The 22,946-nt window shown below is 37.3% G+C and overlaps 1 protein-coding gene across 6 annotated transcripts in view; it reads right to left on the reverse strand.

Annotated features, from left to right (window-relative positions):
• The window catches only part of OTUD7A (OTU deubiquitinase 7A), a 221,468-nt gene that overhangs the window by 99,520 nt on the left and 99,002 nt on the right, over positions 1 to 22,946 (reverse strand). For 3 of the 6 annotated variants that reach the window (XM_026113458.2, XM_026113457.2, XM_026113455.2), the window contains 4 exons: positions 15,219 to 15,291; positions 14,526 to 14,642; positions 3,110 to 3,147; positions 1,564 to 1,776 (listed from right to left, as the gene is read on the reverse strand). The gene's annotated coding sequence lies outside the window, so the exon portion shown is untranslated. Of the gene's footprint in view, positions 1 to 1,563; positions 1,777 to 2,955; positions 3,063 to 3,109; positions 3,148 to 14,525; positions 14,643 to 15,218; positions 15,292 to 22,946 lie in introns of all 6 variants that reach the window. The other 3 variants (XM_026113462.2, XM_026113459.2, XM_026113460.2) reach the window with 2 other exon arrangements.

Consider the following 22,946-nt stretch of genomic DNA (forward strand, 5'->3'; position numbering starts at 1 on the left):
TTTTTTTTTTTTTTTTTTTAAAGACAGATTGATCAAATTCATCTACTTAACTGATGATTTGAAGCTAAATGCATACCAAAGCTGTTTGGAAGTTGGTGCTTGTTATTTTCTGGACATCACCTATCATTGCTCTGGACACTACATACTGTTAAATTATTAGAAATTTTTCAAAGCAGCATGGCACAGAATTTTTACTCCTGACTAACAGCTCTGCTTATTAGCCAGAAAAGCAAGGAAAAAAAGAAGGATCCTGTTACTCCTGATTCAAAACAGAAAGATGTGGAGGTGGATCAGGAATGCTATGATTTTAATAAGGTGTTTTATGAGATAAAAGCAGCTGAGAAGAAAAAAAGAGAGAAAACCCATTATTATTTGATGTACGAAGTGGTCCCAAGACAACAGAACAGTAGTGACCTGTTAAGACATGTGCTTGGCAAACAGGCGTAACTGCAGATCACATAAAAGAAGGGAGGGAGAAAAAAAAAGAAAGAAAGAAAGAAAAAGACTTTAAAGACTTTTTAGATTTTGTTTGAAACCATGCTCTTCCATCATCTGCAAAAAAGGCAACTAATTGCGCTGATTAAGATGGTGGCAGACCAAAGTGCAAGAGGCAAGGAACTCTGTCCAGAATAACTCTCATATCCCTGCTTAGTTTTGCAGAAACCTATTTAAGAAATAATATGTTTTTATTGTTTATATCAGACTTATCTTGCCACTATACCAGCCAATCTGCCAGATAGTGAACTTGTGCAATAATCCCTCATCTGAATCAGCTTTTCTGTTCTTTACAAACATTTTGGAAAAGTCTCTTGTTTTTCCTCTCTGCTAAACCAATCAATCAATCAGCAGTGCTCTCCATTTCAGGACAGACAGAACAAGCTAATTTTAGAGCTGCAGTCACTATAGGTAGAAAAGCAAACCATCTGTGAGGATTTTATGAGATGTCAGAAGAAAAAAAGGTACAAGTTGAACTACATCTAGTTGATAATAATTTGCGTTTAAGTGCTAGCATCCAAGCAAAAGTGGTGGTGTGAGGTAAACAGTAAAACTAGTCAAACGTTTAAACACGGATCAGAACTAAGCTGGTACCACTATTAACTGTGTTTTAAGTAATACAGAGATGGATCTAGTTAAACCATGCAATTAACTCAGAAACTACCCAGCAACTAATATTTCCTTAAGTATAGCATTAATGAATTCTATGGTTATGATCTGCAAAGACAAGAGGCTTCAACTAAAGGGAAGAAAAGCCCCATCACAAATAGATTTTATCCTGAAAAGACTTAGCTGCAGAGAACTTCTCAAGCAACTTCAAACAGTCCTCCTAGGTGATGCTTTTATTGTCACTAGAATCAGGAGCGTATTTAACAAATTGTCATGCTCCACCTAATTATCAAGCAATTCAGCAGATGCTTTGGGAATCAATGAAATACTGTTATTGCATCCTGAGAGACTGGAGAGGAAAGAGCATAGCATAGCTTTACTGACCATGGTAAGTCAGATGTGTAGGTGGCTGAGAAGATCCCTTTGTCAACTGCCTCCCAAGAAGGCAAGTAAACTTACAGCAATTATAGTTTCTTAGGAGCTTTGTGTGGCTCTGAAACACTTAAGACTGGGTGTACTGCATCTTTTCTGGTTCCCAATATCTTGTCATTGAATGACGCCTTTGGGCAAGAACATAGAGGATATTCTTCTTGTTGGGAGATAGCTTATCCAGCATGCAGAAAAATACCGTCTCGAGTAAGGTTCAAATTCTCCTCCTTCCACATCTTTTGTCTAAGAAAGAGAGGACAAAGAGGAATGTGCAAACATTTATTCCAGGAATATTTCTGTTCTAGAAACAGCTGTAAATCAAGTATATCCTTTCATGCTTGTTCTTTTGTTTTACTGATTAAGCATCTCAAGCTGCTTGCCCATTTATGATATATTTGGAGTCTGTAATCAAAGCATTTAACTCTATGAGCCATTCTTCTCGGTTAAGGTATGACAGAAAACTTCAGGCACAGGTTGGTGTCCAGGCTAGGTAACCAGTGGTATATTTCCAACGGTAAATTATGCTCCGGGTTACATCGAACTCACATGCAGCCTTGTTTTAAAATGAATGCTTAAGGAGAACAAGCCACAGCAACAAAGTAGAGAGGTCAAAGAGCTTCATGCCTGGGGTAATAGTACCAGAGTTGTATTCTAGATGGGACGTGCTAAAAACTGCAACACCAATTATGTTCTCTAAACCAAGAGCCCTTTTGAAGGCCAGCCCTTAAGGAATAAAATTGTTTGCCTACTCTGGAGAGTTTAAAAGTTCCTTGATCTCTTATGCACCAGTGAGCTGTCATGTCAGGAAGTCAATGATTTCCCTTCCACTTTGTATCAGTTTTTAACAAGAAGGTCTGTAACATTTGAGAGCAAGTGCTCAAATCTGAACTCTTTCACATATGCCTACTCTTTTCTGAATACCTAAAGATTTAAATAAGGCAAATATGCTGAAAATAGAGTAGAAGCCAATTCTGCTTGGACTTCAAAAACAATTACTTATTGTGCTGTATGCTACATTTGGACACTTCCTCTAAATTATTTTGTATTCTATCCATTTTGGTTGCAAATGGCCCAATAGTTATTAACTCAGTAGCATTCAAGTTGCCCTTCAGTTCTTTAAAGATCAGTCTCACAGAAGAAGAGACAAAAGAGAAAAAAATAAAAGCATTACTCAGTGTTCAGTAAAATACATTTAAAATTCTTTTTAAAAACTGGCTTGGGATTTTGTCTTCTGAATGAAAATAATTTATGATGTTTACACAGCTACATATAGCAGCTAGTTAAATAGCAGCATGAAGAGAGACATATGTAAAAATGAAGTTTTCCAAAATAGTATGAGTCCTGGGCTCATGATTAATTTCATAGCATAAAACTGAAAGTAAGTTCAGCAAAACATTTGTGCTATATTTCATAGCTCCTTACCTCTCGGGCTGGGTGTGGTGAGAAGTACTGAAGATCAGCACTGGTTTAAGGAGCAGAGCTTCACCTCAGTACAAAGTGGACGCACTGACTCTAGGAACCTAGTGCTTCTAAAAATAAATGGTGATTTGTATAGGACAGTAAAGGAAACATTTACCTCTCTGCAGCCCTCTTCAGTGCTGTTAGTGTTTAGCGCTGTTAAATGAAAGAATACAGAATCCCATGTGAAATTACATGATACAAACTGTTTTCAGTGCCTCTATTCCTTGCTACTATAGCAGTCCAGAGTTGCATTTGTATCTGAAGTACTTGACTGAATGGCAACTAGGCAGAGCCAAGGTTTGTGAGTACTCTGGGGTACCCTTGCAATTCTAGCAGACTTGTCAAGTCTCCCTTGAAACTGAAAATAAGACTCCTACTGTTATCTCCTTTCTCACGCTCTCCCATAAGCCAGGCCCGCACCTTACTCATTTTCAGGTTGCCTTCCAGTCTCTCTCCTCTGACTACCCAGCAGGTTGACCCTGATTTCAGTCCCTACACCTAGCACCTGGGTTGGAAAAGAGACCACAGACAGCAGAAGAGACACTAGCTTCTGCAGTCTAACTCTACGCCTGCCATAGCTGTTCATGTGCAGGAGTTATAGAAGGAAAGAAACAACTATTGTCTACTAACTAATTATAATCACAAGATTCAGGGATAGATAGATATTTTTTCAGGCCTCACACTTTAGATGTCAGAATCTCTTTGTCTCTGTGCAAATGTAACCAGCTTTGCCACTGTGTTTAGAGTCCTGCAGTTATTTAATGTGGCTCTTCTTACACAGAGCACAACATCTACTTGTACCAGTCCAGGGAAAAGAGGATCACCAAGAACTACTTCACAGTCAAGGCTTCAGCAACTGGAAAAACATTGGAGGACAGGAGAAATATTGTTGGTAAAAAGTCTGTCTCTTTGCAAAGCATTTCTCTAATGCTTTGAAACATTACCTCTCATTCTGTGATTTTGCTCAGTGAACGTCATACCTTGAGCCTAGTTTGTTACTTAGGCCATCATGTAAATCTCATCTTGAAGCTTCCCCCCTCCCTCCCCCCCCCCCCCCCCCCCCCTTTTTTAAGGCCACATTTACTGGCCTGCTGCGCTGACATGACTCACAATCACCATCAATCACCACAGCTTCTCTAGGTTAGAGAGTACAGCCATTGAAACAGTGGAAGTTTTAAAATCAGATACATCAGGCACTGATTTCCCCAGCAGAAGTGAAGATTAACATCACAACTATGGCAGCATAGAGGATCAATAGTTGAATGACTGAGGAATCAAAATCATTCTCTCTCTTTAGGATTCAACAGTTGCTATGCTACAGGTAGTGTATTACAGTATGTTTTGGAAAAAGACTGTAGGGTTCAGTCACCCTCAAATCACTTCCACTCTAAAAGAGCTGCACTGCTTCACCGCTGGTTTCAGGCGAGTACCAGTAAGGAGCTAACTACACATCTCCCACTGGTTTGCGTGTATTAAGTATATTTCTAACTGACAAGACCGAAATAGAGTATCAGGTCCGGTACAAAAGATCGTTCAGTGTAAAATGACAGTGAATCACTAAACAAGGAGGGAGTGGAAAAGTTTACCCTTTGTGAAGGCAAAGGGCCTGTAATTAGTCAAGTACAAAGTACTGTGTCCGGTCTGATAAAAATACATTTTCTCCACTGAGGAACTGAAATTAGGCTTATTTTTCATAAAAGGAATTGTCAGATCATATCTCAGACAAAGATAAAATGAAGTAAATTTCTGGCAGAAAGATTATATGTCTGAATTCTTTAGAGGGTTTCAAATTGAAAACAGAGATTGACTAGGGCATTAAAAAATGCAGAACACCTTGTGAGAAGAATCTGTAGCAAACCACTCAGACGTATGAGAGACGGAGAGAGACAGAGAGTAAGAATGACAGAGCGCATGACAGACAGACAGACAAAGAGAGAGACAGAGTAAGAGAGAGACACAGACAGACCTCTTTTGGTTTAAAAGTTGATAAAGTAGATAAATCTTTAAAGTGCTTTTTTTGCCTTTCATTCCTTTACCTAAATGTTACTAGGGTTTTGTGAACATTTGTTCTTGTGTTGACTGTTTTGAATTCAAAAAAAAAAAAGTTTTTATTTGTATTTTACTTTAACCTGGTTTTGTTAACGTAACTTGGACAACAACTGTAACACAAGACATAACAAGACAACACATCTTTTAAGGATATAGCAAACCTATCACATCCGACACTGGAGCAGTATCCAAACAGTAACCGAGAGGGTGCCTATTTTATCTGTATAAAACCTGCACCACAAATGTCAGAAAAGACACAAGTTTCTTCTGGTCATCAGAGGCAACCAGGAAGGCTTCTTGGCAAGCTTGTGCTCCAGAAGGCTGCAGGGAGTTTGTTACAGGAAGAAAAACATTTGCATAACAATGATGTTGACACAAAGGGAAGACTTCATTCATTAGGTCAGCTATTCAACCCTATATATATATATTGAATTCTCTGTTAAGTACAATTGCTAAAAAGAAAAACTTTTCTAATTTCTGCATAAAGCGAAAGATCATTCCTTAATAGAACAAAAAAGCCTTACCAATAAAAATTAATCCATTGTTTATTGTTTTTCAACCCAGATAATTTGAGAGCATATTTGTTAGTTTATTACACTACCAGTGCATAATTCATTTTTATCAAACATGAAATAACTTAAGAACACAAAGGGAACAATCACATCTCCTAGCTTCCAGTGAAACACATGGAACATTACTACGTGCAAAACACATTTTGCAAAGGATGATAATTCAGTTCCAAGTTTAGCAGAATAAGACCAGGAATTAGATGTCTGGAACTTAACCATATTGTGGTTTTGACCCCTTTCAGTCTTGATACCTACTACTTGCCAAATGGCTAAGGATTAGTTAAAGATTCAGGTTAAAGATTCTCTAGTCCTCCATGAAGAATTAACTGCTCCAGAAGAGATTTTTTAGCATCTTACTGGCCTAGTTTGCACTTAAACTTATTTTAGTTTCTCAAAAGGATTTTATTCTCCCTGGATATAGTTTACAAAGATTTCTAACATTCATGTGAAACCAACAGTGTCAAGCCTTTTGTGCTTGAAATCTATAGAGGTAATTCAAGAAGAAACGTGAAAGGAGATGATTTACTTCAGGAAAAAGTTACTCCCTGTTTTCTCTGTCAATATTAGCTCCCTTTTAGCTATATAAACACCACCAGCTTCTCAGTCCATATGCTCTCTGCCTCTACACGCGTTAATACAACTGAGAGATCAGGTATGGATAATTCTCATCTGAGAAATTCTTTTTTCCCACCCAAGATTGATAATTCAAGACTACATTAATTTACTCATAACTTTGTCAGTCTCAAGGAACTGAGACATAACTTGGGTTACAGTTTGGCTTTGCAATGTTAAGAATGTTATAGAAGCTTTGCAACATCCAGAACAGTAGACATTTTTGTTTTGAACCATCTCCATTTTAAATGTTTAATACATTAGAAACTTAGAGAGTTCCTAGTTGCTTCATTTAAAACTTTAGTGCTTCAAGAGAGACAGAGATCATAGTCTCACCATTTTCTTACATTATACCACTATTATATTTGCTGCCATGCAGTTTTATTTCAACTGCTTTTCCTCCCTCCTTCACTTCTCCCTGTCTGGAGCGCAGTTCCACTCTGCCCCCAAGGCCATTCCTGCTGGAGAGGCTGTGTTCCCATCACGCACACAGCCAGTGCTCCTGCCCTTGTACTGCCATTGGTGCTCATCTGATCCCAAGGTAAACCAATTCAGGATGTTAAACTTGAAGGAAACTATTCATATTTTTGTACGGTTGATCTTCTGAGAGTTTATTTTGCAATATAAGCTTGTCAAGGGTTCAGAGAAGTGCCAGTACAGAGGAAGTGGCTCGACAGGACCAAACTTGCCGTTAGATCAGCTTAGCTGTATCATGAGACTTGTTCAAAATCATACTTGCCTTCTCTGCAATATGTACCCCGACCCTCTTCCTTGAATACCTCTCTTTCTTTCTTTCCTTATTCTGCTTATTTTATCCCTAACTTTATAAAACAATTAAAAAATAAATATAATGTTTACACTCATCACTGCCTGCATGTTTGCTCCTTTCCCTTATCCCTTAACTGGTCACATCCATTTAGACACAATATATTAAGGCTTTCATAGATAAAGATGAATTTACTTAGAATGATGGACCTTTATTCTAAATTGACCCACATAAGGTCAATAACATTTTCTTAAAAATACATCCTGGTGCCTAGACTGTTCAGATCTTTAAAGAGAGAACACCACATATTAATATAAAAGCTACACATTTCATTCTTTTCAGCTGTGTTTATAGCTACCCAGCTTGAAAAAACACAGCTTTCCTGAGAAGAAGGCATCTTCAAGATAAACAAAAACTTCCTGGAATTTCATGAGAACCAACCTTGGACAGAATCAACTAGACATGAATAAGAACTCTGACTATGTGCTGCTAATTCAAAATGAGTCTACTTCCAATGCTTTCAAAGTTTAATCTGTAATCCATTTCTTTGTTAGCCTTCTGCAGCAGGTTGATTCAAATCTCAGAAAAGTACTTCCTCCAAAAGTGTACATACACTTTCTTAAATGCTGTACTATTTCTTATAGTTTATCTGTGTTCCAGCCTTCAATGACAGAAGTCAAAAGCAGAAGCTCTGAAGGCCCACCATAAAGTCCAGCAGAATTCTAATTAAAAAAAAAACCAAACCCTACAATGAAGATGAACATATTATTTATCACAAGAACAACTTATAAATTTTTTAATAGAAATAATTATAAGAATTTTTCAGCTAGCAAAATTTTATTAGATTTGAAGCTTCTCCCTCTTACTATAACGAGCTTTAGTGTCGCAATTAACATATTCATAGTGTCACTATCCAGATCTTATTTGTGCTTTCTTCTGCTCCATGCTCTTCTGGCATTTGTGGCAACCCAATTTCTATAGCAATGACAGGACAGGAGATCATGAAAAACAGTTTTCCACCTCTTTTCAGTGACTATCATGACTGCAATCTTAGTATGCTTAGATGAGACACTTCAGCAATAAACTCGGTCTCATTCTTTCATCACACTGAAACCCAGAGGGAGAGAGAGGTTCAAGTGGACAATCCCCTAAATGTATTAGAGCTTCTATTAAAGTCTATAAAGTATTATTTTCTTGTCCTTTCTCCACCATTTTGAATCACTAAACTCAAAGTAAGTAAAATATCCTCCTTTCCATTAGGCCTTCAGTTCTGTACAGGTTAAAGCCTCTAAATATTACAGAAATAAGCTTCCAAATCAAAAGATTCTCAGAAAGAAGACAGAGAAACTATATCACAAAGCAAATCTTTGAAGAATGTTAATTAACTGTTTTAATTGCTTAATTGTTTTCAAGCAATAAGAGTACAGAGCAGTCAATTTATACTGCTAAACCACCAAAAAACACAAGCAAATTAACTGTAAAGGGAAGTATGAAAGACCTCTTGAGGTTGGTAACCACACTGCCTATCTCTAAAGGATGCCTTAGCAATGATGAGGCTTCTGAAAGAAATACTCCTCATTAAGCAAAGCACTCAACTAATCAAAACCTACAAACGATACAGCTGTGGTCAGGTAAGTTCATGGTATCTTTTATGTACCTACAAGTATTAATCCTGGTCTACCTAAACACCAATATGGGTAATGTCAACCAGTCTATCTAATATCCCGGTGAATTTTCACTGGACAGGGAGGCCTGAAGAGCCATGTGATGTTACTGTCTAACAGAGACGGCTTCTTTCAGTGGTGGAAAACATGATCTATACAGTTTGTACAAAAGATGATGCATCACATTTCTCAGTGTGGAATAAAGCTTAAAAGTATTTTATTCTACTTTTTTGGTAATTACTAAAAGTCTTTTGATTTCATGACAAATAAGTACATGAGTCTAGTTCCCATTGATGAAATAAGGAACACAGCCTGTTAGGGCACATAGCAGAGGCGAAGAGCATCAGCTAGAACGTTTGTTTTCTACATTTGGAAAAGCAAAGCTACAAGTCTATGCCCATCGACAATATGTACCCTGGACAAAATTTACAACAACAGTATTGTTGTTATTACGTAACAAAATGCCTCACAATAGACTCTTGTTAAAATAACCAATCCAACTAACAATTAAACCTCAAAATGTCAGTACATAGCCTGTAATTAAAACACTCCTCTACTTCCACCCACATTGTGCAGAGCCGCCTGAGTATCCTAATACACCACTTAGACTTTATTAATTGTATCTTAATGAGGACTCCTAAGACCAATTCAATGCTGAAATTGAAACAGAGTACAACCAAATGGTACATAGTCTTAAATTAGCCTTAAATTAGCAGTAACTGCCAAGTGATGAATTTAAGAGAAAGTTGCATGTAATGACAGGTGACATGCTCGGCTATTTGCAAAACCAACTGTCACTGCTCTATCATAAGCCAAAATACTTCTCCAAAACTACTATTACATCAATAGCCAAGACAACGCTTAAATACAGCGGAATAACATTTCTGTCGTATCACTTTGACTACAACTTATACTAACTGCATCAGAAAACTAAAAATGAGATTTGTTCTCTCTTGATAGCCACCTCCCCATTGCTGGAGAGTTCTGGAACATTCCTTAATCCCAATGACTGCAATTTCCTAAAAACTTAGAAGTGGTATTTTGTTGAACTTTGGGTGACAGCATCATCAGCCCCGCAGGGGAGGGTAGACACCTGAAAACAGAAACTGAGCTGAGGCATAACTGCAAAACAAACTAAAAGCTATCAAAACACTCAGTACTTTGCAGAGGTTGAAAGCAGAGCGGGCATTTTGTTGGAAGGGGACGTGTGTGACAGACTTAGGCTCACTTACCACGCAGAAACCCCCCCTCACCAAAGCAGACATTCACACCTGAGCTCCGCAGGCAGCGAAGGGCTGCGCAGCACAGGCCGCAGCTGTGGGGTTAGCACAGCTCAAGAACCCAACGCGACGGCGCTTGTAACTTAAGCTGCAGCCACCTAAGCGAGGCTCCCCCGCCCCAGTCTTGCATCAGGGAACACAGAGGAAAATGAGGTCTGTAATAGGTTAGTGAAAGGGTTACCCAAGAAGGATCTGGGTTTTTTCAGCAAATGACTAACTGCTTAGATACCAAAAGATGCCTGGACGGCAATGTAAAATGGAATAATTCATCATTTCCTCCTTGTTCTTCAGATGTGCAGGTCCCCGGTCTACTCTAATTTCCTCATCTCCTAGCCCCCGTGAAAGCAAAAGCTAACAAAAGAATATTACAGGATTAGAGACTTTAGATACACAGATTAGATGCATCATATATATTAAACTTCGATTAGACACATAACAGCTAATGGCATATACAGTGCTAACTGGTATTACCTGAGATCAGTGTTGGAGAAAGTAAACCATGAAAACAAAATGCAGAGGATATTTAATCCAATTAAAAGATTCATTCAAAGCCAAGTTATTCCTAAGTTTGATGAAAATTGAGATGACCAAAATGTAGGCAAATCAAGAAGAAATACAATGCTATATTTAACTTAATTCTATAGGAGAATTTCTCTCAAAATTGAAATAGCATAATTTGATAAATAAATTAGCACAGAATTATGCAGACTCATTCCATATTTTTTAATATCTGGAGTTGTGAGTCTTTTTTTGTTTTGTTTTGTTTTGTTTTGATCAAAGCAAAACCCATCTTTGCCATTATTTTTCCTGAATTTTGCTAACTTCTCACTAGAGGAAGGATACTGACATTTTTCCAATCATCTTATTTTTAGAATCTGGTTTTAGATTGGTCAATATCATCTTTAGAAAAGTTCAGAGCACTATCACTGACAATCTTTCTGCTGAAAACCACAAAACGGTAGTATCAGAACAAGGTCATGGCTCAGGCTTTAAAAGCACAATCTCCAATTTAAACAGAGAAGAAGCTTTTTAGAAAAATACACCATTTCAAAGACAGCTTAAAAGATAGTAAAATTTGCCACCCAATAGTCCACCCTATACTCTGTGACTGATAAAGACTACTCACCATCTTCTCTACACCAACTACTTTTAGTTAGAACAGACTGGGAAACATCAAAACTACATTTTTTTTTAAAGGCTTTTGAGAGAAGGGAAGATTAAATTAGAGGCAAGATGTTTAGTTTGGAGGTTTCTTCTGTTTCACTCTCATATCTCTTTTTTGATTCCCTTCTACCTGGAATAACATAACATGCTGTTAATATCCTCTAAGTTTTGCTAGAAGCACTGTTTTTTATTTTTGAGCCCAGTCTCCTCTCCCTGCATCCATTCTTCAGGGGGAACTTATCTCGTTACATATTCACATAAACTTGAATAATAAAAAATGAACACAGGAATAATCTGATAGAAAGATTTTACTGGATAGGATAGGTATGAATCTCTTTCACCTGAATCATACCATTAATAGGTCCTCTGTAAAGCAAATGGAGAAAACAAATGCTATGATATTAACCAGGGAAAACTGCCAAATTCCCTGACGTCTGCAGGGCTGAAGTGTCAATATCGATGCAGAAATAATAGTTATTTTGATTATGTTTTATTATGCTGACAATAGCCATTTATAATTAGTTTTTTAAAACTCTTTATATGGTACACTGAATGAAGACAACAAAAAGAAATTAAAGTTCATCTACTTTAGCTGAGAAAGAGTCCTCATAATAAAGACACCAAAAAGAGCTAGAAGTTCTGGTTCATCTTCAAAACTCTACTCCCAGCCATGAGGCCAGCTAAGACATTCCTCTTTTTACTTGCACTTTCTACAACCAAAATTATAGCTTTTCAGAGGAATTTAAATCACATTTTTCTCTCCCTTCTCATGTTTAGTTTGTTCAAATGTGTAAGTTGTTGGTTTTTTATGCCTGTTGCTATCAATGTCTTAAGCCAAATAGGTTGCTCCATTGAGTAGTTCAGTCTGTTCAATCAAAATATAGTTGATACTGCTTTTCAGTGTAAATTAATCCATACAATGGGTCTAAATTCTACTCCTTATATAACAAGACAAATGAAATTTTCAGGCAAAGACATCTTTCTGAAGGGCATTAACTCCCAGCCACACCTTGATCACAGTCACACAGACCATCATAAACCTACACCACTAGTGAAAGAGGCTCTGCAGACTGGCCTAACGACCAGCTGACTGTCGCAGATAACACAGTCACAAATAGTATTCTTCCGAGTGGTTTGGTAACATTGGCTTCCTAATGTGCTGTAGATTTTAGCAAAAATTGAATCACAGATCTTTGAGTAGATTTGACAGTTTTGTTCTTCTCTTTAACAACGTGTCAGATGCGGTTGATATGCTTCATTGTTTTCAGAACAGCATAGCATTCCCATAGCAGCACCTTTCTAGATACTGATCACATAACTGGTTTACAAATAAAAACCATTTAGATATGGTTAAAAACGATTTCTCCCTCTTACACTCCAGGCTTAATTCTGACTAGTACTAAGCCACCTCATGTATTTCACAACTTTCATCTCATTTTAGTGCTTATGCTAGCGCAGTAAGCATGCTTGAGTCTACCTTAATATTAAACAAGACTTATCTCATTTCTCTAGCTCAAGGAATGCTGAGTTCAAAACATAGTCAAACCATTGCTTATCTGAATACTTCTTGTGAAGCTCACATAGCTTGCAAATAGTGCAGTTCAGTTTTGCAATAGATCCAATACACTTAGCAAGTCTTAAGGACTAAATCATCTTACAAAGTGTTACAGTCTACTATAGAGAAATCTGAAAAGTTTCATGGAAGTTGGTCATGATAACGATAACAAATTTCACACGAAAAGACAAGCAGTCTAGGAATCATTCCTAGATTTTACAACAATAATAAAAGATGATACAGTATTTGCTTTTGTTTAGATGAATTCTGAATGAACTCAGTCTGTAAAATCTGTAGATGCAGAAGTGCTCAGGCCTATCTGTGTGTAATATGTAGTAAGCCTCTGTCCAGAAGCTGAACTGGCGTACAAAAACATCATGCATAGAAGGTAGTCAGAAGACAACAGAGAGAACTGGGATAGCGTAGAAGTGGGGGTCTAGGAAAACCTTAGGAAATGAAGATAAGGAAGAAGGGAAGCCCTAGGGGAGATAGAATTATTGTCATGACTGCAGAAAAAGGCAACAACTTATAGCAAATTATAGGCTTCATAAGTTCAATTTCCTTTGCAGCAAGTTGTTTACATTGAATTTCAATCCTAATGTTAATCTTAAAAATCAGAAACAAATTAAATCCATTAATTGAAGACACCAAGGCAGTTATATTTTCCATGTTATGGTGCTATGGACCTTTGCTCTGTTAGGAGTCCTTGCTGATCACAGTGAGCAATGACAGAAAACATGCATTTTGCAGTAATGGAAATTTGATTTTTCCTAGGCAGCTCATTTTTCTGACATCCTTAAGCAATTTTCATTTTATGATCTATAGCAGCCAAAAAGAAACAACCACCACCCCCCAAGCCCACAATATCATTACTGATGCTTCTTATAGAAATGTTACAGAACACCTTATGTCAAATACAATATTGATAGATCATTAAAAAAAAATTAGAGCTTTCAAAGTCACAAATAAGCACAGAAAAGAAATACTGTATTTATATAAGAGTATTATAAAGCCTTATTAGTATGAGTAAAAAAAGTAGACAGAATTAAACTCTGAAGGTAGCATGAGCTAAAGGCCACGGTTCTTCTAACAACAACCGCACACCCAAAAGCATTAGAATATTCTGACTGTAATCTCCTGTAATCAAATTTAGTAGATGCGGGAATGCACAATTTTCATTCAGTTCTCTTGTGCTTATGCATTATAACACAGTCTTAAATCACATCCTCAACATGGTGTTCTCATTCAAGAGGAATGTTTAAATGAGGGGACTTAAAAGATTTTACAGAATGGAGAGGGCTCACTTAATTAGCAGTTATTCAAAGGTTCATTTGAATATGGTCATGCAAGTGTGGCCCCAGGAATTTGACTTACGGTAATCTTTTGAGCCACCTTGAAGACAGGAGTATCTTTATTATGTGCTTGAGTGCTCATCAGTTCTGTATATGCATGCCTCAAAAAATATTTATGAGCTTAGCTGAGAATGTGTCTGTAAGGTGTGCAACTACTATACCATTTTAAGGGTGGAGCTGAAAGAGAGGGATTAGGTTTAAAAATGTCTACTAAGTTTGAGTTCCTGGGCATTTTTACCATCTTCTAGGATATTTAGCACTTCAGAAATGAAAAGCCTAGTTCCCATAGGCTTAATTTTCAACATAACCTCAAGTTACCCCTCAAACAGTTCTGTTGACCCAGTGAGGCAGGGGAGGAAGAAGCAGTAGGAAAGAACTTCAAGCCAGCACTGATACCAAGAAAATGCTTTGCATAACAAACTTCTGGAGAAGGAAAAACATTTGTGTGATGTTGGGTTTAAGCAATGTTTAGCATCACTGAGAAGCTCTGCAGCAGAAGCAGGGACAGAATACAACTCACCATGGCAGCTTCTACTTGCAAAAATATCTCTTCTCTCCTGCATGCCCTATCTCATTCTGGTGAGGCAAACATGAAGCAAACACGGCTGGCATCCACACCAGTAATGCTGCTTTCTCCCTAAAGAAAGTACAAAGAATTCAGCAGGCAAATGACAATTTACAGCAGCTGAAAATGAGCTAAATAACACTTACGTTGTTTAGTTCACTGTCCTTACCAAGATTATTACTATGGGGATCTTCCATGATACTCTCACAAAGGGTCAGACCATTTCTTATTACAGAATGAACTGCTGGGAAATATGAAAGCAAAGAACTAAGCCCAAAATAGAGCTGCTCCAGGGACAGATCAACTGCTGCAGCAGTTTAGCATGGCAATGATAGGGATGGTTTTAGGGACTCATTTAGCATCCAAGCTTTAAGAAGTATAAATAAAGATTCATTTAAAAAGTAACACTACATCAGCCAACAGCTCCTTGTTGCCACAGGCAATGGGCATACTGTTAGCTGCTTAATAATTTTAGTTGGTTTCTTTTGTTGGCTACACTTTATTCTTGTTTTCTTTGTGAGGCATGGACTTGCGCTCAGCGCATCAAAACAACTAAATGACAGATGCTAATTTGGGGAGGGGGGTTGTCTATAGCTATACACAGGCATGAGGTAGGTAGGCCCCTGTTTCTGTTTCTAATATTTTTACCTATTTATGAAAGCAGCAGGCAACTGTCCAGTTGATTTTACTTCTGATTTTGAAGCTCTGGAGTATCACTGGCCTGTAAGAAAATAGAGAAGACCATAAAATATTTTACTGACTCAAAAAGTGACAGTGGAAGTATGACCACCTGTCCTGAACCCACTTATCATCCCTATTGCACACCCTGATCCTGGCAGATCTGTATGTAGCACTATTTTGGAGAAATAATTTTTTCTTCTTCCAGCCTTGACTCTTCCCAAGTTTGTTATTATCACTTCACTGTGTCAATGTTGAGGTCACAATTGTTTTTCCTACAAGAACCCCAGCCCAGAGTCCAATCCTGTTCAGATTAGACAAGAGAAACATTTATTAGCAAATGCAGGAACAGAAAATTAAGTTTCTGGAGGAAAACACTGGCTGACTACTGGCACAGATCAACCTAGATATGAGGTCTCTAAAAGATAACTTGATAAACCCAATGGTATGCTGTAAGACTGAAATTGCTTTACCACTGCAGTGATGCTGCGTACAGCATATGACAGCTTCTCAGGAATGCAGCCTCTTTACTGTTTGGTTCAGAAAAACAAAGGCTCTATACCTCAAAATCCAGCTCAGACATCGCTGGCTTTCCTTTGGTTTAAAGGTGACATGAAATTTCAGTGGATCCTGAACTTGGATAGTACATTCCATGTCAGTGACGGAGCTGAGTAAATCATTCCAGCTGATGCAGTACATTTAGTCTCTTTGTACTCATGGAACATTCGTCTGCAGACTGGGATTTCACTAATTTTGTTTAACAAGTATTATGACTTTTTAAAAAAACTTAAGCATTGCAGATCTATTTAAAACGAACCTCAATATTCATTAAATTAACACTGATATATAGACCTGAGTGGTCTCATGAGCTACATGGCTATGCTTTGCTACCTGACTGGATACGTGAGCATGCTGCACTCTATCCAACATTTTGCCTGGTTTACCTGTTCAATAGTGAGAATGACCAGCACCTACTCAGCTTTTAAAACTTGTTTAGTGATACTGTGCACAAATATCATTCTCTCTGACCCAGACTAGAGTCTTCTGCTCTACTATGGAACCCAAGTAGCACTGAACAGCTTTAACAGGGTTTTAAAACATTACATCCTGTGACGGTTTTATGGCTATTATTCTTAGGCTTGTTATCCCCCAGTTCTTCCATTTTATATTTGTTCTTTCCTCTCATTACAATGTACTACATTTTCTTCCCAATATTAGATTTACATTTTCTTAACAATTTTTTTTTCCCTAAACACAGACACACAGATATATATTTGTTAATCTCTCTTTTTCATCTTCCTTTTCTCTTCTTTCACACATTTACCCGGCACATGCTGTCACACAGATTCATTTCAATATCACCCCCCCACACTTGTCATTTTAAAGCCAGAAGACTCTGCCTGTTTTTCATGTTCAGTTGTATTTGCACCTGGTTAGCTAGTGCCCCCACCACCACCATCGCCACTTCAAGGTTGTCCAAGGTCAAGTTTCAGTCAAATTCCACTGAAATGGGAAAACAGCTATGGTAACTTGACACTTAATTTGGGGAGGGAGGGGAAGAAGAAAAATGAGAAAAAGCATGAATCAGACTAGAAAAAAAGTAAATATTCTCCATGGTCATATATAGAGTATGTAGAAGTACTGATGGTCACAAAAATAACATACAAACCCACATTTAGGTGTATAAAATGAACATTCAACTCCATGTATACAAGCACTTCCATACGCATTTTCACAAATGTCTGTTGAAATCCATATGCAAAAATATACCTACATTTTGAATAAGATGACATTACACCTTTGGTTCCCAACATTATAAGAAACAATCCAAAATGCCAAACTAAGTTAGTTTTCTCAGAAATTGTTCAGATAATTTTTTTCACTCTAGCCAAGTCTTTGATCCAGACTTCTAGGTTGTAAGACTATCAAAACTTCACTTCAATTTCACTGTAGCATTTATATTGTTATGTGCAGATTGTATAGATACACATAATTTGCTAAAATTCTTGTAGCCAAAAAACGGTGCTCAAGATCTTGGGAGTTCATCTGATTCCTTTCCACCAGCAACATTTCATTCATGACACACATTGCAGTCACACACAAAAATCATTGAGAACAAACGGTGCATCAGTAATGTTGTTGGTGGAGACAAAAAGGGAGCCCAAGCCCATCGTACCATTCGGATGCCCTCACATCCTGCTGATGTGCTTGACACTCGGAACTCAGTTAACACTTCTGGAAACAGCACATGCAGAAGACCTACTCAGAGGCTACTGCTATCCAATTGTTTGTTTGTCTAGAGTGCCATTAAAAACAGCTGTTTTAACTGCAGAGGTTCAGAAATAGCCAGGAGAAAGCTCTCTCTGGATAGCAAAAATGAGAGACTGAGGAGAAAATGATTATTTTGCCTCCCTCTAAAACCAAGCCAGGACACTTGCATGCATCTACTGTATAATAAGAGAGGTCGAAGGAATGAGAGGAAATAAAATGGTCTCACGTTAACTGAGTGAAAATCGTGCAACAGCACAAGTTCCAGATAAGCAGACACAAAACTTGTCCTTCAATGTAGAGGCCATAGCAAAAGCCATATTTTCACTCTGTGAATGACAGATTTAAATAAAATTGAAACTGCCAATACAAGCAATAAATTTGATGTTAGTATTAAATTCCACATTCGGATATTTGATGATTAGTTAAAAGAGTTGCTAGGACAACTGAAGAAAAAGAAAAAATGAAATTTTTGTTCTGGATTGCTGTGTCAAACATTATGTAAGATTCAAATATTATGTAAGAACAAACTTACTAAGTTCAAACTGAACCAAGCATAAGAAAGTCTTTGTGGAAAGCACAGATCAAACATTTCCAGTAAGTTCTCATAAAGGTAATCTTAAGCTTTCAAAATTAAATCTGTGTCTTTTCTATACCATAACCAAGATGGGAAAATCTCTCATTAGTGATTCATGAAGGTTTTGGTATAGTAATACCTTCAAATGATCACACTCTAGTAAGTACTGTGTTATGGCTTGATCTCACATTCAGTAATTATATTCCTGCTTAAGCTCAGATTTATATTCTATCGCTGAAAACAGAAATACTGAACCTTCTTTCAGAAATGCAATGATAAAGTTATATGCCTTTTTTAATTAGCCCAAAAGATTATACATACTGAAGACTTCTAAGTTCAATGTGCAAACCAGGACCTTTGTAAATAATTTTATTCTGACCAGTTCTATTATTAAAGACTATATGATAAATATACAGGAAGTGTTAATCCTTCTTAGCTAAGTTTAAAGTCTTGTCTTTAGGAGACCTCAAGCTTTGTCATGATTAGATAATAAGTAGGTTTTTTTCTTTTTCTTTTTTTTTTTTTTTCCACCCTCCAACAGCTACTCTGTTTGCACACTAACAGAAACAGCATCAGCAAAATCTTGGAAAAATTGCTGTGTGTTTCTTTAGCTCTTAGTAGTGTGTGTCATTTTGAGGCACAAGTTTTCTTCTCTAAAGCCTTGTTTTAAGATATGATAAACCTCTTAGTTATGTTCATTGTTGCTAGCTTTTGATGCCTGCAGTGACAGCACAAACATTAAGAAGAAGTCACAGAAAACACAGTCATAGTTTGACTGGTCAAATGCTAAAGACATCTTTTCACAATGGAAAATTCTCTTTTTAATTCAAGACTCCTTATGGCAACACATACTTCCTTCTCATATAAAGCAGCAGCGCTTTTCCAGGTCCCTGTTAGAAAGTTACCAAAATGAAATTCTCAAGTTTATCAATCATCTAAATTTGTCTTTGGAGATAAAATGGCCAAAACCCTCTATGAGCTATCTGAATTGAACAAACAATGGTATTATCCCCAATCCGCACATATCTGCTCCGCACTTCTGGAGAGACGGAGAAGAGGTATACATAGGGACAATATGTCCGTAGAGATGGTCATCCCATCACTCAACTCTAGTACATGAAAAAAAGAATTAAGAGTTCACACATGCAAAAGAAATTCACTGCGGCTTCAGGAATGTAGTTTCCTGGCCTGTTTATGCTTTTTTGATATGGAATTCATGCACATTGCTTGCAAACCAGTTCCAAGTGCACCACCAAATATTTCCAATTACAAAACCAAAAGCATAATATCAGACTCACTTCTTCTAACAAGCTAGAGAACAGACTGCATTATTATTATTATTGCCACTAGCACCTATACCATAATCGCAGTATAGAGGCCAAGTGTGTGTTGGGGGGTGGGGGCAGGTAGAGAGAGAAACAGTCTTGCAGCAGGGCTACAAAGACGACAAAACCCAAGCCACATCCAGCTGGGGTGGATGCTATCTCACAGCCTGGACACATTATGGAAAATATCTGCTTACAGAGCACATACTATATGTTGGCGCATACTTCATTGCTGACATAACCGGTGCAAAGAAGTATTGCACTAAACAGTTTTCATGGCTGAGATCATTATACTTTGCCTCCTTCTCTGCAGTCCTCTGACACATCTTGCAGTTTCACTGAACAAGAGAAAGCAAAACGTAGGAGGACTGTGCACAGAGAGCAGCATGTGGTTATCCTGACATACATATGCAACTGCTCACTATACTTCAAAGACTGCAGTTTGAACAGGCAGGAACAAAATGGAAGTAGACTTCTAATGAATACAGTAAATCACTAAACAGTTTGGGGAAAGCATATCAGAAAAGTCAATGCAATAGCCATTCACTGACTTCAGGGTCATCGCAGTCCTTCATTAGGGAGGAACTATTCCCTGCAGAATTCCTCATCATTGAGACTAGATAGTCTGATCTGGCATGAGAGAAAACAGTCCTATGTAACCTCTTACAATTTCTAACATAGTTAAATCATCCAAGGTGATCCAGCAGCTCAGAGACATAGCGAGGCACAGAACTATAATCTTGGTTCCATGATATCTTCTTACTCTTTTACAGTCTTTTAAAGTTTGAAAACAGATGCACACAAAATCTCTTTGGTGCCTAAAACTCCACACACAGCTGTTTACCTCCTATTCACCAAAACATACCAGAAAAAGGAGTAGAGCATATTGATGACAGTGAGAAAAGACACTCAAGTGTCATAAATACTATCAGATGTGTACAACCTGCATGTGTGAATTGGTCAAAGCTGGTTTGGTGACATAGGTGCATTCACACAGATGCATCACCCAGCTTTAGAAATCTACAGTATAGACACTTGCATCGATGCTCTCTTTAAAGTCAAGGGAAATAAATGTCTTCTGGAGCAGAATTTTCTTCACTCTAATGTAGATGCCTAAGGGAGGTCATATGAATCGTGACCTAGGAATGTCTGTTTTACCTGACTGGCCAAAAGGTGGAACAGGTGAGCATCTAATATGTAGAGGCCTTGAAGTCTGAGAAGGAGTAGAAAAGGCTCTGCTTCCCCTTTCTCTCCACCTCAAAGCTTCCCATTTCACTTCTGCCAACATGCGCTAGCCTGGCACACATTTGCCCCTATAATGAAGGGATTCAACTTATAAAGAAAGGGCAAAAAAAGGAAAAATATTCAACTTCCTCCAAAGTTCGACAAGAAACCCCTCCACATCTTAGTATCCTGTATCTGTACTTCTGTCATTTACATTCAGCCATTATAAGCAAAGTCACAGTGAGTATTGCTAGCTATCTACGAATGCTTTTTAAATTTTACTTTGTGAAATGGATAGCAAAAACACATGAGCTTGCAAGCTACTTTTGTCTAACCAATTGCTATATCAACATATTGGCAACTAAATTCAAAGAGTTAGGGATTATGCAGGTAGAGACAGCTGTGGTGACAGAAAGGGTGTGTATAGCAGGGAAAGCAAATAGAAAACATTTCAGTTTAACATTTTTAAAACTATACTTTAAAAACTATAGGCATGCAATTATTTATTACCATTTCTGTAGTTATTTGACAACTCGCAAATGCTGCAGAAATAGCACTGGGCCTATCTGCCCTAGACAGCAGGTGCAACAGCAGTGGACCTTCCTTTTCCTCAGCAGCTGAGGAACACTTTTCAGAGAGTAAGAAGGTAAAATCATTTGACTGTCTAGCCGCGCATCATGAATTAATCTGTCAAAAATGCAGCCAGATACTCTCAAGTCTATAAACAGGACTGAGAAACACAAAATCATAAAACTTGCTTTTATCTCCCCAATACTGTGAACATTTGCAGTTTAAGATATTATTTAAAAAACAGACAAACAAAAAACCACCACACACATGAAATAAGTAGCCCTTTTTTTACCGCAGCCATTGAAAGCTCAAAATTCTCAGTTAAATCTGTTCTAAGGGGTTCTCTTGCAAGGTGAAAATGGCATGGATCTGAATTGAACTCCAGAAGTAGATCTCGGCTACATGACAATCTATATACACTTGCATTAAAACATCTTACAAAAGAGAAACCAGAGGGCCCCCAATACTAGGAAAATATCTTAAGAAAAAGACTTATATTGTATTTTCAGAGAGCCTAACCTGATAATCACACACCACTTCTGTTTAACTTTATGAAGAAAATGTTTTTATTGGTTTTTTTTTTAATTAATTTGTCTCGTTTTGACTATTAGCTCAATAAAAGCACAGGCTGCACCTTGCTTTCATTAGAAGAATAAATGTCAGGAAATAAAAATGATGCCACATTTCCACACACAAAAAACCTCCTCAGACATATAATCCAAATATTAGTTGTTTTTCCCTCTGTAAGCCAATTAGAGGACATCCAATCTTTTTCTCCCTCTTATACTCTGAAAAGCTGAAATAAAAATTATATAACAAATAAAGACTACCTGTAAATTAAAATATTAATCTTGTAAAGAATATTTTAAGAACCCGTATAACGTATCATGGGTTTTTGCTAGGATATGAATTAATATTTTTCTTACAGAGTATCAAGAATTGTACTGTGCCGTAAATAAAACACATTACATTCCAATTCTAAGTTTTTTTCTCCCACACATCACCATTGCTTTTAACATAGGACATTAAAGTACACTGCGCTTTGTGAATAATAGAGAGACAGCAAATGCATCAACACAGGTTTCGAAATAATCATCATTTGGCTTAGGAGGTGAAACAAGAAAGGTTACATTTTGAAGTCAAGTTTTCATTTATTAGGTCCTGAGTTTAGGAGAGCTTAAACCGAAATATATCTGCTCACATGAGTAGTTTTATTGACATCAATATACTGTTCACATGACTTTAGTCATCAACATGACAACATGTTTTTAAGGTCTTTTAGAAAAAACAGGAAGAAAACCTAAGTGAGGTCAGAGAAAGTTTACCCATGAACTTCTTCAATAATGATCCTTTAAATACTGTGACCTCTCTTACTAAGCAAATAGAAACAAAACTTCAGGGGAAGATTGTTCAGTAACAGTTTAGCTACCTCTCCTGCTTAAACAGTGTTAAGAGGAACTGCTTTTTACCTGGCAATTTTGTTGTGGTTTGAAAACAGTAATCACAATAGAATGTTTCAGTTGTACAACCTTTTTTTTTTTTAATGAATATTTTTCTGCCTTGCCTATTTTTGATTATCTTTTCCCATCAACCTCTCAGACTTTGATACAAGATAGATCTTGGACTAGTGCCTAATCACTTGCTATTTTGACTAATCGAAATTTCTAATTGCAACTCTTCTAACTCATTCCATTACCTGGATACAAAGTTATTCCTTTAACTAGCTTAGTTTAA

The sequence above is a fragment of the Dromaius novaehollandiae genome, chromosome 10 (genome assembly GCF_036370855.1).
Source record: "Dromaius novaehollandiae isolate bDroNov1 chromosome 10, bDroNov1.hap1, whole genome shotgun sequence".
Lineage (NCBI taxonomy): Eukaryota > Metazoa > Chordata > Aves > Casuariiformes > Dromaiidae > Dromaius > Dromaius novaehollandiae.